Consider the following 19,985-nt stretch of genomic DNA (forward strand, 5'->3'; position numbering starts at 1 on the left):
CGCTCCTCTGCAAACACAGGGGAGGGAGACGGAGCGACACACGAGCCCCAGACTCCTAACCGCCCCACTACTGCCACGTTCCTCCAGGGTCCCGAGGCCACGGGGCGCAGAACCTCGGCAAGGGGCAGCGCGGGCGCGGCGCGCAGACAGGAGGGCGAAGGGCAGACGGCTGCCTCGCCGCGCGTCCACATGTGGCAGGGCCGCAGGGGGGTGGGGACCGGCAGCCGAGGGGGAGGGTTTACATCCCAGCGAAGTTCCCGGATGGTCGCAGCCTCCCGGCGCTGAGCACTTTTCCTGCCCAGCTGCTCAGCCCTACGGACTGGGGAGAAGTTTCCCAGAAAAAAATGCCCGGCGCGCCGCGAGGCCCTGGAGCCCCACGGAGCCGCTGCGCGGTAAGGGACGCGCCGCCGCCGCCACCGAGGGCGCGACCGGGTTCCGGGGACTCAGGGCAACGCCCGTGGAGACCCTGGCAGCCGCCGGGGACCCCGGGGAGGGCTGGGCGGCGCGGCGCGGCTCGGCGCCGGGTGGGCACGGGCGGGGGCCGCGGGGACGTCGGGGCTGCGTCCGCTGCGGGCGGGGGCGCGGGCGCGTGGTCTCCTGGGGGGCTCGACTCGGGCCCGGCGGCTCGCGCGTCCTGCCGGCTGGCCGGCGGGCGGGGGAAGAAGGGGCCGCGGACCGATGGGCTCCGGACGCGGGCGCCTCTGGGGCTGGGCGCGCTGCTTGCCTCCGCCGAGCCTGGGGCCGCCCGGGGGGCTCGGCCCCGCTCGCGCTGTGGGTACCCGGGGCAGGGGCTTCGCGGGGATGCGCTGGGGCGCGTCTTCCCCCTTGCTCCCCATCCCCAGCGCCGGCGGATGGGGACTTTCGGGCATCCCCGGGGCCAGTTCCTGCTCTGGAGCCGCTTCGCTTTCTTCGCTGGGGAATCGTACCCATCCCGCAACTCGGCTTCCCAAACTCTCTTCCCGCCGGGTGCCCCAGGCTGCTGCTCGCGCAGTGGGCGGTGTAGACGCGCGCGTTCGATGTGTGCAGTGACCTTAGAGGACTTATAGTCCCCGTCAGCGATTTTCTCCCGGGGCCTCTCCCGAACTTTCCGGACAGCTTCACTGCAGTCTCATTCCCTCTACATTTTCTTTTTAAAATAGAACAGTTAAAGAAAGTTGCAAGGGTAAGAGAAACCAGCTGACCCAGTCAGGGGGACCCTAAATCTTCAACTCGTGTTTAGACTTTGAACTCTTTGAGATTAACAAAGGGTGCTTCTGCGAGGGGCCCAGCCTGGCCAGGTCCTTGGTCCTGCTCAATCCCGGAGGAATACATATTCCTTCCTGGGCCACCGGCTCCTGACTTTATCTCAGTTCTCTGGGAAGCCTCTCAGGTTGTCAGCAGTGACTGGATGGACTTGGTACCTTTTTCTGAAAATTGCGTGTCACTATTGTCCCCTGCATGGTCACTGGACCCCACCCCCAATCGCTGGCCGTGGGTAGTCCCAGGCTTTAGGTGGTGCAGCCGCGGAGCCCCTGGACAGAGTCCCGCCCTAGGTGGGTTTTCTTTTGCCAGTTTCCCAAGGCAATTCCAAAACAATACTGCAGCTTCATTTTGAGTCATTGGCATATTTTTCCTCCTCAAAAAAATGTCTTTTTCTCTAGCGGATAAAATAACTCCGAAGAATTTTCCTTTTCAGTTTGCATAAAATACTTTTTGACTTCCAGAGGTAAGAGATCCTGCATAGGCCAGCAATATTTACATCTTAATCCCTCTTTACAGTGCTTACAACTCTGCCTTCACTCTTGCTGTGTATTTTTACCTGCCTGACATCCCCACAAGGTTGAGTTTCTCAGGGACCAAATCCACCGCCACCTGTAGGAGCCCATTACCTGTTGAGTGGAATTGTGCAGACTAGACTCTGCAGATGTTACTAAAACATTTTAATATCATCTTCTTCCTTGGGACCTACCCAACCTCTGCCATAATTTTGGCTCCCTGAGCAGCACATAAACTCTTAGGTTTGTGGGATGTAGAACAGAGAGATTTGTAAGCAAGGTAACATCAGATTCTGGTACATTTAGAGACAATGAGATTACTTCCAGGTGGAGAGATTCATGCCTTCTTTCATTTGTTCATTTCAGCAATTAAGTGTCTACTGTGTGTTCAGCCACTTTCTGGCCCCTTGGGCCTATCATGCATATTGTGTACCTTGAGCCTCACTTATCTCATCCAAGAAATGGGGTTGATAACCTTTGCTCTTCCTCCATCTCATCGTGTGAGGATCAGGTGGGATAATGGCGTGTGAAACAGCAAAAAGCAGCACAGCACAGGGCATTGGAGGGCCACACAGACACAATAAAGGGCTAAAGTTGTGGGACAGGGGCAGTGAGGAGGTGGGATGCCTTTACTTTTTAAACGCACTGTCTTAGTTGCTCTGGCCAGGGATGAGCCCGCTTTTGTGGGAAGTGTTTGTTACTGGGTCTGCGTCACTGTCTTAGATATTTCAGGGTGTTACTCACTACGGTTGTAATTTTAGGAACATACATGGTTTTTACAGTGCACATCAGGAGAACAGAATTAAAGAAAAGTGCCTTTTGTTGTTGTTGCTGTAACCACTTCAGTTTTCAGCATCTGTTATTTGGGATTGTGTGTCCCAGAGCCGTCATCTTACGGAAGCCTGCCCTCCCGTGAGGTCTTCCAGATTCCTAATGATTTTCATAGAGGCTTCTCTGCCACTGTGACCCAGCAATCCACAATTATGTTGCAGTGCTGGACGGTTAGGCCTTGTGAATAGCCAAGACCCACGTATGTGAATCGGCTCACAGTTGAAATCAAGCAATGAAATCAATGCTCATTTGGCATTGAGGGTCCCTTTTAGGGGTCACTGTTGTGCCCTGTGCCAGGGTAGAAGGGGAGACCTAGCTCAGAAGCAGATGGGGTTTGGTCCCTGAATGCTTACCTCCTGGTAGAGATGAGACATGGTTTTGAACAGCAGGAATGCAGGGTAGAATGTGGTAAATAAGATGAAAAAAAGGTACAGAGCAAATACAGGGAATTCAGAGGAAAGTGAAATTACTTCCAGCTGGAGGGAGTCAGTCTTCCCTCATTTGTCTATCTAACGAGTATCTACCAAGTGTCTTCCATGTGCCAGGCATGGGAAGATTCATAGGCACGTGTACATTGTGTTCCATCTTCCCTGCTCCAACTGAGGAGCAGTTCAGTTTCCTCCTCCCTGGGAGAAATGAATACTTCCTTACGGGCCTCATTGCCCAGCCCAACATTTATCAGTTGTTCTCACCTTGTAGGGATTACGGTCAGGTTAGAATAATTAACTCTGCCTTTTATACTTGGAAGTAATAAAAACTCTGAGGCTCACCATATTCCCCAGAATACCTTCCATTAGTTGAGAAACGCTATCTACCTAACACGCTTTAACCAGTATTGAAGTACGCTGGTCCTTAGTCGTGGGTGTGACTTAAAAAGGCTTGATTCTGTAAGGCTGGGGTGAGGCCCAGGAATCTATTTTTGAAAGCCCCCCCCAGGTGGTACTGACGCACTACCACCTGCAGAGTCCCTAAAGGTAAAACCGTGAGCCAGGGGGTCAGGCAGATCTTCCATTCCCAGCTCTGTCTTCCACATGTTCTGCGACTTCTGTTTCTTTATCTTTAAAATCAGAGTACTGTAACCACCTGTACTACGGGGTTGTTCTGAGGGTCGGATGAAGTCATGGATGTGAATCACTTGGCGGATTATCCAGGACATGCGGCTGCTAGGTATTTGTGGGCCATTATTATTATTATTTTTCTTCAGCGAAGACAGCAAAAGAGATGATTTATTGTACACGTTACATTCAGCCACAGCTGAGAACAGAACTAGTCCAGAATGTCACAAGTCCAGGGCAAAGGACTGAAAGGGACCGTTTTGATACCAGCAAGATGGGCCTCTCAGAGGTGGTCGAGGCGATCAGAATGGCCATAAATGTTCCGGATCCATTGAGACAAGTTCTAGACAGTTGGCATGCAGTCCGACGACTTGTACCAGCGTGACTGGCCTCTGGCTTCCCTTGTTTCTGCTCCCGTGGCTTCCGTGGGTGTACGAGTTTACTTGGACCTCTGCCCCATCTCTCTTCTTTTGCGCTTCAGCCTGCGCCTTTGCTTCTTCCTCCACCACCACCTCCTCTGCTTCTCCCCAAACTATCCTTCCTCTCCCAACAGCTCTTGGGCACCCTTGAGAACCCAGTGATCCAGAACGATGGCGGCCTTCCCTTGCCACATCTACTCCCACAGTCTCCAGTTCTTACAGCCTCAGCCCACTGGCAGGGACTGCTCGCCTTCGCTCTCGTGGTGCGGAGGTTTCTCAGAAGATGGCGCCAAGGCCGAGACTGGGGGTCACTGTTACTATCAGTGTTAATTTGCGCAAAACACTGTGTAGGTATTCCTCTTTCCATATGGAAACAAAAAAAGAGCCTAAACATAGGAACTGCTTTTGTATATAAAGTAACACATAATGATCCCTCAGCTGTCTGTAGTTTATTGAGCATTTCACACTGATCACCTCATGTATTCTCTCAACAGCTGAGGAGGAGGGATATCACAGAGGAGAACATCAGTGTGGGGGGTGAGGGGAGGGCTACCAGCCTGTGGTATCTGCTTAGCCAATCAAGCTACTCTGTTGAGACGACCAGGGCAGATAAAGGGCCAGGGGAAGAGAGATGTGCTACTTTCCTGTCCCTTTGGCACCACGAAGTGCTGGGGTAACATGTTGTGGTGGTCGCACAGTGGCCCTCATCCGTGTGGGGTGACCAGGGGGACCGCCTGTCCCAGGCCAAGCTGCTTTGGTCACAGGTAGAGCGCCCACGCCCACCGGATGGGAGCAGCTCTGCTCTCGTGTTCTCTGGCGGCCAGGAGCCAAGAAACGTTGGCTGATTCCTGGGGGGCCGCTCAGCATTGCAGCCTTCAGGTCAGGCGTCCATACTTGGTGAGAAGTCAAAAATAATCGACTTTGCTAATACTCAATAAAAGGAGAACGTAGCTAAAATAAACAGGCAAAACAATCACCTACAACTTTCATTAGTTTAGAAGCTTCAGAAACATGGTTCATATTGTAAAACCATGTTGCTGTGATGTTATACAAGTAGTCATCCCTTGGTGTCCGAGGGGCATTGGCCCAGGGCCCCTGTGGATACCAAAATCTGCAGATGTATAAAAATCTGCTGACTATAACAAAATCTGCTGACTCTAACATTTTAGCATTGCCTACGAGGGATATATTGTTTCTCTTCTAATAAGCCATCTTTCCACTGTAACTCAGTAATTTCCTTTTAATTTCCTTTTATTGCTTAGTTATATTAATTTAAGTGAATCAGATTTTCAAAGCTTTCTGTGATCTGGCCCAAGCTTTACAAAATCTCTCCTTCCTTTCCTTCCTTCCTTCCATCCTTCCTCCCTCCCTCCCTTCCTCCCTCCCTTCCTCCCTCTTTCCTTTCTTTAACATTACCACTTACTGTGTGTCATTTAATTGAATCATTTAATAGTCACACAGCCCCGTGAGGTAGATTCTATACATGTATGTGGAGCCTGAGACTGAGAGAAGTTCGGTAACTTGCCCAAGGTCACACAGCTAGTGACAGAACTAGCGTTCAAGCCTGGGGCAGTCTGATTCCAAGCTCTGCACTTTTAACCCTTAACTTCACCTTCTGCTGTATTATACACGACTTTTCATTGCTGTGGACTCCAGCCAAAGATTCTTTTCCATTCCCATCTGTATGCCTCTGCTTTGCCATTTCTTCTCTTGACACTGCCCTTCTCCTCACTTGTATGTTGAATCCTATAGATTCTTCATATTGGCCACAAGTACTTGTTGAGAAGAAAAATAGCAGACTTTGTTAATACTCAGTAAGAGAAGAATACAGCTAAAATAAACAGGAGACACAATCACCTACAAATTTTGTTAGTTCAGTGGCTTCGATGAACATGGTTCACATTGTAAAAACATGCTTCTTAAGAAAAGTCGAAACGCCGTCTTCTTCTGGAGCCGATTCATCCCTCTTCTTAGTAAATTCTCATTGCTGTCTGTTTGGGCCTCACCTGTGGCTCGGAATCCACTCCAATACATACGTATTGGAGTCACTTGCATGTGTTTTTTTCTCCCTCATTAGATTGTAAACTCTTTGAAGGAAATAACTTAATTTTTTTTTTTTTACATTCTCTCAGAAACAGTAGGTTCTTGTATAGTAGGTTCTCAATTAATGTTTGTTGAATGACAGTTTATTTCCACCACTCTGGTTGTAAGGTTTGAGGTGAGTGAATTTTTTATGAAGGCAAAATCGATTTTGATGTTGGCTTCTGAAGATGCTGGGAAACAAGTTTCATCCTAAGAGTGATTTCATCCTTCACCATGATTGATATGTATAATACATTACTTTTCATCACATACATAAGTATCTTTAAATGCTGTTTATCTTTATTTCTTCCAAATTGAAAAATAACAATGATCCTAATAATAAAGGAATGGGATTTTGTGTTCTTGTGGGGAATGTGGAAATTATTATTGTAGAACCTAAGAAGTAACATTTCCTGATCTAATGCCTGTATGTGGTTCACTTCCACATTAGTGAGTGTTCAGGCTCTCCCACCCACGGATTTTCCATCTTTTTCTTTGAGCTAAGAGGTGATGTACAACTTGAGAAAGGAGTTTAAGCAAAATTGAAGGACATTAGCCTCTCCCCAGACTGCCACAGACTCCTTTGTATTTGGAGGATAAATAGTTCTCTCAGGTAAGAGGTGTCTGCAGGAGGAAGGAAATGGTGAATAAAATGGAAAATTGAGGGCCAAATAGTTTCCTTGGCCAGAGGAGTCAATTACGATTTAAAATAAAAGTTAATTTTACATATGTTCTATTTTTCTTACATAGGCAATACACACACACATAAATATATATATATATACACACACACATTTACATTATTTAAATATATATTTTGTCTCATAGGCAATACTTGGTTACTTTAAATACTGAATATGTAATGTGTACACCTTACCTCATTGTAACAGCTAAACACAGCTTGATTACATTCCTCCTATTCTCCCTCCTCCACCCCACATGTTTGAGACTGGGTTATTTGCATTTTGCTTGCCTGATAGTTTTAGCGTTTCTTGGACATATTGCTACTATGTTCTTAATAGTTGCATGGCATTCTGCTGTCCGGCTGGATATATTTTCCTGTTCAATGACCATCTTCTCATCTGTTAGCTCTTGCTAATGATGCCCAGACAGCTAGTCCATTGAGTCAAGTCAGACAACCAACCAATTCAGTGACAGCATCAATATAATCATTTAGTTGGCTTACACAGACCAAATGGGCAGTTGGTTGAATTTCTTGCTTTTCAACCACTTGTGTGTCACCCAGCCCGTTTCTGAAACTTCCCGAGCATTTTTCTATAGACGTATGCAGGAGATTAGGTCTGTTGACTGAAGAATTTAGGCCTGGGAGGGACCAAGAAAGAAATCTGGCCACATCTTTGATGCAATTTTGAAGTGTTGAACATGTTATCAAATAATATTTCAGGAAACTCTGAGACTATTTTCTGCCCTAGGCAGGATAGATTTTGAAAGCAGAGAACCTTTAGACCTTGGAGAAGATCTTGAGAAAACATGTACCCTAGCTATTTTTTTTAAAAAAATGTAAACAGTGAGGTCAGTGTCTTCACCACAGTAGACTTGTGTTATGGGGATGGATATTTAAATAGAGGAGACAGATCAGCCAGACATAAAAGGGGAAGAAATGGGTATTCTGGAGCAGGCTCATGTAATGTAAGGAGCACACGTATGTGCTGCGGGAGGGTCTTTCAGGAAGGACCGGGGTGATGGATTGAGAGAAAAGGGTGGGGGCAGGGAGAATACAACAAGACGAAACCAGTTATCTTTCCCAGGCCCCAGAAGGAAGGCTGGGGGACACTAAGACAAGTTTTCAGATGGTACTGACATTTCTAATTCAATTTTTGAGGGCCTAGAAAAAGGCAAAGTAGTTGAAGTCTTTTTAAAAATCTTTAAAAAGTAGTAATTTACTTTAGCAGTGCCTATTCTTATCTATTAGAGCAAGACTTTGATTGCCGCACATGGTTTAACATTTAACCCAAAGCATCCGTTTAAATAATCCCAGGTTTTGTGAGTAAAATGCCACATTATTCTTTTCCCTAGAGTTTTAGCACTGCTTAAAAAAAAAAAAGCCTCACGTGTTGTTTGAGACAAAATAAAAAATTAGATCATTGTTAAAATTGGGGATTACTTTACGTGGTACTTTACAAAGATGTTGGAGCTAGAACCTTATTAATTAAACATTGTAAACCTTTCCCCCCCTTAATCCTCTCCCTTTGATGAGGAACTGCCAGAAGAAAAAGAGAAAACAATTCTCAGTTGGTTAAAGGACTGTGCATGGGGTATTATGGTATTACTTTAACCACAACATTCCTTTCTGTACGGAATTTTTGCATACATCATCTCTACTTTGCTGTGATGAAACATGTCCCTTTTGTCAACCACCAAGCCAGGTGCTCAGTCTTTCTAATTCAGTCTTTGCTTCCTAGTTTTTGCTGAAAATGTGACTCTTATCACTTAAAAAAAATTAAATTATAGTTTCTACCTTGTTGAGATTACAAAAGTATTATGTGCTTGATATAAATAAAACAGAAGAGAAAGACATATACAAAGAAAAAGTTAATTTTTCTCCTATGTCTCTCAAATCTAACCACTCGGGGTAATCAATATTACCAGTTTGGGGTGTGCCCTTCTTTTCTCTTTGCTTATAAAACTATGTACAAATATATATGCACATATATAGTTTTTCTATTAAAAATAGAAACCTTATACACATTAGGCTACATGATTTTTAATTGCGGCATAATTGACACAAAACATTGTATAAGTTTAAGGTATACAACAAGTTGATTTGATACACTCATATATTGTAATATATTACCTCCATAGATTGGCTAACCTCCAACATGTCACATAATTATCATTTCTTTTTAGTGATGAGAACAGTTAAGATCTAGTCTCTTAGCAACTTTCAAGTATTTAAAACAGTATTGTTAACTGTAATCACAATACTGTACATTAGATCCCTAGAACTTATTCATCTTCTAACTGCAAGTTTGTACCCTTTGACCAACATCTTCCCAATTCTCCTACCTCCCCCCACCCTACCCTGGCCCTGGTAACCACCATTCTAATCTCTGGTTCTACAAGTTCGGCTTTTTTAGATTCTACATTTAAGTGAGATCATACAGTATTTGTCTTTTTCTGACTTATTTCACTTAGCATAATACCTTCCAGATCCATCCATGTTGTCAGAAATGGAAGGATTTCCTTCTTTCTCTTGGCTGAATAATATTCGTGTGTGTGAGATATTTTCTGTATCCATCCATTGATGAACACTTAGGTTGTTTCCTTATCTTGGCTGTTGTAAATGATGCTACCATAAACATGGGGGTGAAGATATCTTTTTTGATATCCACAAGATTTATTTTTTATTTATTTACTTTTGGCTGTGTTGGGTCTTCATTGCTGCACGTGGGCTTTCTGTAGTGTGGTGAGTGGTGGCTACTCTTCGTTGCGGTGCGTGGGCTTCTCATTGCAGTGGCTTCTCTTGTTGCGGAGCATGGGCTCTAGGCACACGGGCTTCAGTATTTGCAAGCGTGCGGGCTCAGTCGTCGTGGCACGCGGGCCCTAGAGTGCGTGGGCTTCAGTAGTTGCGGCGCATGGGCTCTAGGACGCATGGACTTCAGTAGATGTGGCATGCAGGCTCAGAGGTTGTGGCTCGCGGGCTGTAGAGCGCAGGCTAAGTAGTTGTGGCTCACGGGCTTAATTGCTCCGCTGCGTGTGGGATCTTCCCGGACCAGGGATTGAACCCATGTCCCTTACATTGGCAGGCGGAGTTTTAACCACTGCGCCACCAGGGAAGTCCCAAGATTTTTTTTTTTAACATAACAAAACATTATAGCCATTCTCTCCAAATTAAAAACTCATTTATACTATGGCTGACTGATATTCCGTAATTTAACCATTCATATTATTTCAAGTTTTGTGCTACTACAGTTCTTCCCCGAATATCCATGTGTTCAGAACATACTAGCATACAGAAGCTTTGATTTCTGTCACAGTCCCTAAAGTGGTATTACTTTCTAAAAGTTGTAGTAATTCATAGTCCTACTAAAACTATTTGAAAATATCTGTTTCCCCACATCCTTGCCAGTGTAATTCATTTTAGAAGTATAAACTTTCTAATCTCTTTTTCCTGTTTTGTTTCACATGATTTCTTTAGGGAGCACTTGTCACTCTCTTTACCTTTTTTTCTTTTTTAATTCCATTCATTTGAATTATTCATGCCCTGTCTTTTCCTTAATTTTCTAATGTGCATATGGTTTGTCTTCTAGACCTGGAGAAGAGAAACTTGAGCCTAAGCTCACTGAGCTTAATTGTTCTGTATCGAAATGAAACAAAACACTTGATATCTACATATAACAAAGTAAATACAGAACTTTTGATTCCAGTTTTCTCTTTCTGAAGTCTATTATGTAAGAAATGTCTCAGGAAATATAAATGTCTTACCAGGAAAAAATGGAAACTTATAAAACGCAAAGATGGGAAATTTTAAAGGAGTTTTAAGCTTGCACAGCTAACTGGGTTTCCCTCTTGAATCTTAAAGTCTGAAGACAAACATTCTTTGAGAGCATTAGTTATAAGTTATGCTGAATTACATCAAGAGGAAAAAGTGAATCATAGCAGATAGGAATTTAAACCTGGAGTGTGGTTGAAAGCCCCTGCCCTTGTTGCTCCTGCTTGTTTTTCTGGGAGGTGAGACTAGATTCCACTGCTCCTGTCCTTGTAGTTGCTGAGTTCACTATAAAATTATTTGTATATAACTCCAGCAGTACATTGGTTAATCAGAAACAGCTGTACAACTGGATTCATTTATATGAACAGAATAACTAAATCAATCTGCAAAATTTCTTGTATCTGGGTAGGTCGGGCCAACATTGTGTAGCCCAGAATAATAACAGTGCTTTGTAACTAACCTGACACAGATGGCAAAAAGATTGTGTCTGGGCAGCAGACGTTGGAACTGAAAATTAAGAAGCCCTGTGAGTCCATGATATCTGCCATAATAAAATGTTGCTCTCTTTTTAATGTGAGTGTTTTAAAGGCTAGGAAGCTTCATAAAGGGATGTCCTGTTTAAGAAAGAACACATCAGAGTTGGACCCTCTGAGAGTTGGATCTCCTGAATGAGGCTGAATTGTCCAGATCAGTGTCCCCGGAAAGATCAGTTTGTACCTCCTGCCAAACTGTCGGGGCTGCGACAAGCCAAGGGCCTCCTGCTGGGAAGAGGCCACAGACTAGATGGGCAAACTGACGTGTCTGCCTGGGGGGAGCCAGGCCAAGGCAGGGAGAAGCACGAGGTTCCAAGCGAGACTGAGGCTGAAGTCCAGGCATAATGGAGCCAGAGGAATTCCTCAGGACGTGTGTTCTTGTGCAGAACCCTAAGGTCCTGAGGAGCTGAGTGAGTTCAGTTCAGAATGCAGCCTTGTCCGTATGCCTCTCACAGTCAGTCTTTTTTTTTTTTTTGCGGTACGCGGGCCTCTCACTGTTGTGGCTTCTCCCGTTGCGGAGCACAGGCTCCAGACGCGCAGGCTCAGTGGCCATGGCACACGGGCGCAGCCGCTCCGCGGCATGTGGGATCCTCCCAGACCGGGACACGAACCCGTGTCCCCTGCATCGGCAGGCGGACTCTCAGCCACTGCGCCACCAGGGAAGCCCCACAGTCAGTCTTAATGGAGACTTCAGTGCAGTAAGATGGGAGGTCTGATGAGAACAGGAAAATCTCTAGACCTTGAGTCTCCATGGGTGGCCCAGTCCTGCAGGACTGAACTCTCCACCACTCAAAAAAACAGGTTATTCTCAAGGCCAGAAATCCACTGGCCCTCAACTAGCCAGAGTCCTAAGTCTGGACTGGGTTCTGGGTACCTGGTTGGCCTTGGTAGGTAGCTGTATTAGGTATTAGCCAGAGAGTGGCAGTGAGGGAAAGTGGTGCCCAGGGGGAACTGGGCACAGACCATAGTTTTGGCATTGGGATTTGCAAACACTCAGCTTCTTGGGGTGCTCATATGCTGTTGCCTGAGGGCATGTGTCCCCTCTGCCCTGCCTTCACTTTCACTCTGCCCCTGGTTTTGGATGTCCATCAATCCTCAGAAATAGACTCTTGAAAGTCAAGTCACTTTCAGGCTAAGACCTGATATCAACCAGCTTATTACTTAATTCCTTTTGCACTGAATCCTCTGCTAAAGGTAGAGTAGTAAAGTGAAAAGTGCAGAAGAGCCGTAGACTAGGAGTTTACCATTGTTTTATAATCCCAGCTTTCTTGCCTAGTGGTCACATGACCTTGACAACAATAAAACACTGTGCAAAAATAGAGTAGGGGAATTTGTAAGAATGGGAAGAAGGCTGAGGCTAGGATGTCTGTGATGCCTGTGGTGGGACAGACCCGACATCTCCAGATAAGGCACTGTCTAAACAATGCAGTTGTTAACAGTTTAACTTATCAGTCAGAAATTTGATAAGTCTGAAATGTTACTTTACCTGTTTTTGACTAAGTATTAGGTAAATAAGGGAGAGAAATAGATGTTTATCTCATTCCTCATTTAGCTAAAATAGTGTGGCTGTGTGACGTGGAACTCATAGGGTTCTTCATTAATACTTGAATCTTACTGTATGCTTGAAAAAAGACCATTAGCTATTATCCCAAGATTTTCTTGTAATGTTATTTGTGGGAGTGAGACGTGAACCAGGTGAGTCCAGGTATGCCTGGCAGATCTTATTTTATTTACATCCAGTGAAAATCACACTAGCTCGTGTGTACCTACACACATCCATTATACTCACTTTTATTCTGTATTAGTGCACACATGGTCCCAACCCTGAAACCACATGTCCTTATCATCTACCACCCACGGGTGCATGTGTACACACACACACACACACATATACACACACACGTGCACACACATGTCATTGGCTTACCCCTTTTAAAGAACACTTCAGATAGAGCCAGGAAGTACCAATTCTAAATGTTGCTGGGAAAGCACATGGATTGCTGAGTTTTGTACACATCTGCCTTTGCAGTGTCTTAGAAAGCAGAGGTCATTGCTCACTAATGTGCCCTTTGTACAGTCTCAGACCAAACACCAAATGCAGGTGACTGTAAGTGTGTGCTTTGGAGGATGTTCACTACGATGGTGGGGATTCCCGGGGGTGGAGAAAAATACCCACTTGGGGCTTTGCCTTGGGAGTTCTGCAGTGACCATTGATTGGTGGTTGTGACCATCACTGGGTGAGTGTCTTGTTTGTGTTTCTTAATCCTGGTCTGAGGAACAACACATTGCTGTTTTGGCTCAGAGGCAGACCATCTTGGATGGCATCCAAGAAACTGCACGCTGCTCTTGCTTCTTGAGATTGGTGCTAACATTACAGGGTCTCCAGTTGTGCATAGAAAGATCCTGGACCAACACACTTGTAAATGGTACCCCTGTGGACTCTTTGCTTTACAGAGAGGTTAGACAAACTTGGCCACCCTGGAAGCTGAACCTTAGGACTGGTGCCCGAGGGAGCCCAACCACCATTTGTAGATAAGGTTGTGACTAGGAGAAGATGTTTTCTGAGTTCCAACCCAGATGCCCATGGAAGGATGGAGGCCTAGTAGAAACGTCCCCTTTGTCCCCTTCAGCTCTGGCCCCAGCAACACAGAGGGAGGAAGGAAAAGGGAGGATGTTCCTGGTGGTGGAGAGAGTACAGAGGTCAGCAGTGACAACAGGGAAAGGATCTGGTGGTGTTGAGCTACGGGGAGACGCCTCAGCAGTGGGAGTGAAGGGACTCGGATCCTAAGCGTCCTCTGCAGGGTAAGAAGCTTCCTGACCTAAGGATGTCGCTGGGTGGGGGCCCTGGAAGTGCAGGGAAAAGTGGTGAGCTGCACTAAGCGGTGACCGCCCTTACTAAGAAGTCATTAGGAAACAGAAGCAAGAGGGTGCCTGCCTGCTCTCGCTTACAGACAGAAGTCAGGAATGAATTATTCCTCTTCAGATTTCTAGTAATGATGTTTGGACAAGGAGTAATAATAACAGCATCTAATAACATAGATATTGCTTAGTATGTGCCAGGTAATGTTCTAAGTGCTCTGAATTAACTCACTGAATCCATATAACAACCCTATGAGGCAGACACTCTTATCTTCATTTTACAGATGAGGAATTTGAGGATGGTCAGCTTGTCCAAGTTCACGTGGCTAACTTGGCAGAGGTGAGATTCAGTCGAGTCCGTGTGGCTTCAGAGCCTGCTCTGAACCACAGTGCCCACCTGCCCCTTCAGTAAGGGACATTCAGTTGTAAAGGACCTAGGTGGCCCCAGCTTTCTTCATGTAGATGGTTGACCATTGATCCATTGTTCTGGGGAAGTAACCTGGACTTCCTGTTTCTCTGCATACTTCTGGGTTAGTGTCACCAATGCATTGCAAAAAGGACAGCCAGAAAAAATAAAGACCAACAGCTGACCTGTCAGCAGAAGGGCCTGCGCTTTTCATGGTGTTTGGAGTACCACATTAGCTTTACTCTGAATCACCCACTTTAACACCTGACACCCGTCACAGCCATACATTCTAAATGACCCCTAAGACTTCAGCAGTCTCTAATGAGGAAGAAAATCTTCCTAGAGTGTCACAAATGCTGCCTAGTATCATTGACTAGTGACACATGATGTTCTCAAGAATAAATGAACAGGGGCTCCCCTAGAGGCACAGTGGTTAAGAATCTGCCTGCCAATGCAAGGGACACGGGTTCAATCCCTGGTCCAGGAAGATCCCACATGCCATGGAGCAACTAAGCCCGTGCATCACAACTACTGAACCCAAGTGCTACAACTACTGAGCCCAAGTGCTGCAACTACTGAAGCCCGCATGCCTAGAGCCCATGCTCCACAACAAGGGAAACCACCGCAGTGAGAAGCCCGTGCACCACAACGAAGAGTAGCCCCCGCTCGCCACAACTAGAGAAAGCCCGTGCGTAGCAACAAAGACCCAACACAGCCAAAAAAAAAAAAAAATTAATTAAAATTAAAAAAAAAGAATAAATGAATGACATTCAACCTGTGGGGAAGGAGTATAATATTCAACTATAAAATGTAGAATCTTTCATAAAATCCCAGAATGTTGGACATGGCAAGCCAAGCGAAGAGGAAGACCATTTTGCCTAACCTCTCAGTAGAAGGAGAACCCCAGAGAAGTTATGCGACTTGCCCAAGGCCAATGGCTAGTTGGTAACAGGCCTGCTGAGTTCCAGTCCAGTTCTCTTTCCTCTGCCTGAGACTGTATAAAATATTCTGTAAGTGATTTTCTTACTAAATTACAGATGAAACAAAGAATGGTCTATTTCTTTGCTGGGCAGGGCCAAGGTTAACCCTGACTTAAAGATGTGAGGGATGCAGCTGGACACCTCCTTCAGGTACAGGACGCAGTAAGCCCAGGTGAGGAAAAGGCAAGGCAGGGTTCCAGTGGCAGCTGCTCCCAGGGAGTTTGCAGTACTGAGCCTCTGCCTTCTAGAAGGTCCCTGGTACCCTCTGCTCAAGTCTGTTTTGGAGGTTAGGGAATCAAACTGACTCGGCTTATAGCAGAGTTCAGTGAGGGACGTGAGGGAGAAGAGGAAACGGTCACTTCCTATCCATAGAGAAAAATGTTTCTCAAAACCCTGCTGCTGTCAGGCAGCCAGGCCTTAGCCAAGCTCTGGCCATATTGGCCTTGGGGCCCGAGAGGCCTGCCCACTACAGGGCTCTTTCTTGCTCCACTGCTGGGATGGAGAACATCGAGCCCTTCCTGGAAGAGGCTCAGGCAGCCTGCGGAGGCCTGCCCAGGGGGCTCTGGGCAGCCCTGCCCCTGTCTGCAGCCAGGACCACAGGGCTCGACAGCCATTTCTGCGGACAGGGACAACTACAGGTCACCTTCGTACCTGCAGAGCAATGACCCAGGGATCCCCACAGGCAAGAATGGAGAGGAGGTCACATAAAGACAGAAACCCAGGCCTGGAGGGGCATCCAGAGCTGTTTTCCCCACCTCTGGGCTGTACTGCCTCCAGATAAGCCCAAAGTGGGCTGTAAGGTAAAATTGTCAGGGCTGATTTCAGCCCTGGTCAGTGTGATCCCACCCTCAGCAGAAGCGTCCGGGGGGAATCGAGGGGCATTCTCCACAGTGCCTGCAGAGACCGGGACGAGCAGTCCCTAAAGGTCCCCTCCCCAAGGGGCAGGGCTGCTTTACTCCTTCAGGCCCCGCTGGCCGCTTATCTGGCCATCTCATCAAGCCCAGGGAAGGACAGAATAGAAGAGCTCTCCAGAGAGCAGGAGGTGAAACAAAACCCGCTCCATTCTCAAGCCCGTCCGATGTGGGAAGCTTTTCAGGGAGGTGTGCTGCTCTGAGCCCCAAGGGGCCTTTCCAGCCTCAAATCCACAGGTCACCGCTCTTGGTCAGAGGGTAACAGGATCTTTGTGTTCTTCTGATGTGACCTGGAGCCCTTCTGTTATAGAATTAAGGAGGAAACCAGAGGCAGAGCTAGGATTCAAATTTAGAAGGTTGTGCTGTCCAGTTCTGTGGTCTCCGTGCCTTGGCTTGGTTAGAACGACAGTTTTTTGTTTGTTTGTTTGTTTGTTTTGTGGTACGCGGGCCTCTCACTGTTGTGGCCTCTCCCCTTGCGGAGCACAGGCTCCGGACGCGCAGGCTCAGCGGCCATGGCTCACGGGCCCAGCCGTTCCGCGGCATGTGGGATCTTCCCGGACTGGGGCACGAACCCGCGTCCCCTGCATCGGCAGGCGGACTCTCAACCACTGCGCCACCAGGGGAGCCCAGAACGACAGTTTTGGTGAGCTGTGCTGTGCGAGCAGCAGCCACCCCCGTCCTGCCTCCCTGGCACATGCGGGCTGCTGCCTCGTTGCTGCGTCTCCCCCTCCTCAAGCCTGGATGGTGTGCAGAGTGGGAAAGTGGCTTCCGGCCCTCCCTCTGTGTGGTCGCGGGGTACGGAGGGGACTGCTGTGGGCCAGCCCTGGTGGGTGCAGGTGGGACCCACCTTCCCCTGATCTTACCATCCCAGCTCCAGTGTAAACTGATGAACTCTCATGAAACCAGCAGTGGCCTGCTTGCCAGGAGGAACTAGAGGGTAGCATGTGCTTTAACTGACCCTGTTCAGTAAGTCAGCCCAGGGAGTTCCTCCTTTTTCCCCCCATGAGGTACCTCAGAAGGGCCCAAGGCACGAGAGCTGCACGAATAAACTCGGTCCTAGTACAGAGGCCACAGGCAGGAACCTTGTACTGTGAAGATTCTGGGGTCTGGGAATTTAAGAGACTACACGTGGTTTAAATTTTAAAAAAACAGCAAAAAGAAGCATGCTTAGAGTGCCTTATTCCTTGAATGACAGATGCGACAGATCACAATGTCAGATGCCAGGTGGCATCTGGGCGATATTTGAAAAGAAATCTCTCTGTGAACAGTGAGTACTCCATGTAAAGAAGCATTATCTAAACTAGCGTTTCAAAACCTTTTTTGACCATGACCCACAGTAAGAAATGTATTCTTCTTTGAGATCCAGTATAGATAGATGGATTGATAATAGAAACAAAGCTTTATAAAACAATTCCCATCCTTCCCACGTGCAGTACATTTTTATTTTTATTTTTTTTTAAAAAGAAGCAACAGCTGGTTGCAACCCATTAAATGGATTTGACAGCCAGAGAATAGGCAGCAATTTGCGGTTTGAAAAATACTGATTTAAACAGAAATGTATCAGGCGTGTAGAAACCAATTCTCGTTGTAGCTGTGGCAGATCTCTGCAGAAGGAGATCCAGTAACAGGCCTTGTAGTCTTTGAAGAGGTTTTCCTCGCGCTTCCAATCGCTGGAAGTTGGTGAGATGGTGATGGAGATGGAGGACCAAGGAAAGGAGGAGACGAAGCTGAGTTTTCATTCTGCTCATACAGAGAACACTGAGTGTCCCTGCTGCCTTGTCCTGGCGCAAATAAGACAGACCCTGCTTGTTCTGTGAGGGCGCTCACAGTTGAATAAGTGTACGCTCATCACCATCCAACATGGTCTATAGTGAAATGGAAGCATAAACAGGATGATGCAGGGCAGCTGAAGCCCCTTCGTTCCGAGTTCCCTAAATGGAGGAGCCGTGTTACAGGGAAGGGTATATTCAGTGTTACATCCCTAGTTCTGTGTCTCACATATAATAAGTATTCAATAAATATTTATTGAAAGACCATGTTATCGAATTAATACTTGCAATGAGACTAGTAATACTCCTAATTATCTATGGTAATATTAAGAAAACATTTTTGAAGGGCACTTTAACACACTTGATTCATCATGGAGCATAAGAAGGGACAGGACAGTTTAAAAAGACCCCAAGAAGTTGAGGTTAAAGAGCAGAACTGCTAAACCCCACCCAGGCTTCAGGTCCTCCGCATAGCAAGCCTTTAAAAAGTTGAGGTTGGTCTGCCCTGACTTGTAGGTGTGGGCGACTCATTGGTGGGTCTTGGGACAAGTTGCTCTGGCTCTTTGCTTGGAGGTGAGAAGTCAGAGCGGTGAGGCGCGTGTTGCCCCTGGCCAAGCGGGGAACACAGGCAGGAGTGCCTTCTGACTTTCCACCCCTGCGCATCTGAAACGGCTGCGTCTGCCCACTCGGGTCAAGCAGTTCGAGAGGATGTGATTCAGGCCTGAATCACCCAAGGTTCTGGGTGGTAGGTTTCTGGAGAGAGGAAGGTGCTTGCAGACCACTCTCTGTCGGGTCCTAAATGGAGTCTTTGTTTCAAGCTCTGGACCAACCCAGCACTAACCAGGCATTAAGGCTCTGAAGTGGTCAGGAGCCGTGGAGACCCTGGTGTGGGTGCCCCTGCACGGTGGGAGGAGTTCCCTGGCGCCCTCTGAGCTGAGCTTCCTGTAAGGGTCCAGCCCCTGGGGCCAGCCTTCAGTATCTAGCTGGGCCTGTTGGTCCAGACCCCAGCCTGCCATCCTGCTGCTACACTGAATTAGCTACAGGTCCTTCTTTCAAGGAATTGTGGGGCGAAGAGTGGGGGAGTGGGGAGTAGGCAGGGAAGCAGGGGTGTGAGGAGAGGAGAGGGAAAGACATGTGACCTGAGAAGAATACTTGAATAAGGGTGGTTTCCGTCCAAATGAGGTCACCTCACTTGAGCTTGGACTAAGGAGACACCCGTAAAAGTAGACAAATTTAACCTCGGGGTGACTGCTGTCCATTTTAGACATTCGTTCAAGTTTTACATGACCCGACCCCAGAGAGAATAGTTAGGGATGACCGGGAACTAGGAACCAGTCACAAAGAATAGGTAGCCCTTCGGCCCTGGAGCTTGAATACGGCCTTGGGACCTTGGATGCGTGAGGGGCTTCACAGGATGGCAGGTGCACCTAGCAAACTCCGTCTGTGTTTAATAATTTGCCTAGTTATTTACACCTATTTACGATAAAAAACGTTCCTGGATAAAACCAAATCTAAATGCAAAAGAGCATTAAAAATAAGAAAGGCAGCCCCGGCGCCCCAGCTTCTAGTTCCAGCTCTGTCCCTGTCTGTGTGACATTGGGCCTCAAGGGTCCTCATGGGTAAATTGAGGGGGAGTGGGGATTTGGAGATGCTTCCCCAGATCTCCCTCAGCTCAAACACCCTGTGGCTCTCTGCAGCCCGAGACACGTTTTCTGGCAGGAGAGAGGCTGCCAGAGCTTCCTTCTCAGGCAGCCAATGAGTACATTCTTTCCTGTGCCCACATATGGAAGCAATTTCTTGATTATCCAAGGCACTTGTGCCGCTGAGCTCAACCAAAACAGAGGAGCTCGGCAGTGGAAAGTGGAAAAAGAGAAAAAAACCTTGTGTGCGTTCTCTTACCTACGTACACTTTCACATCTGGAATCCCCCATGC

General features: G+C 47.1%; 1 protein-coding gene across 1 annotated transcript in view; it reads left to right on the plus strand.

The window, feature by feature from the left end:
• Window positions 1-302: 302 nt before the first annotated feature.
• Window positions 303-19,985, plus strand: part of WIPF1 (WAS/WASL interacting protein family member 1) — a 114,465-nt gene continuing 94,782 nt past the window's right edge. The window contains exon 1 of the mRNA XM_082658982.1: window positions 303-392. The gene's annotated coding sequence lies outside the window, so the exon portion shown is untranslated. The remainder of the gene's footprint in view (window positions 393-19,985) is intronic.

The sequence above is a fragment of the Grampus griseus genome, assembly GCF_964374135.1.
Source record: "Grampus griseus genome assembly, chromosome: 7".
Lineage (NCBI taxonomy): Eukaryota > Metazoa > Chordata > Mammalia > Artiodactyla > Delphinidae > Grampus > Grampus griseus.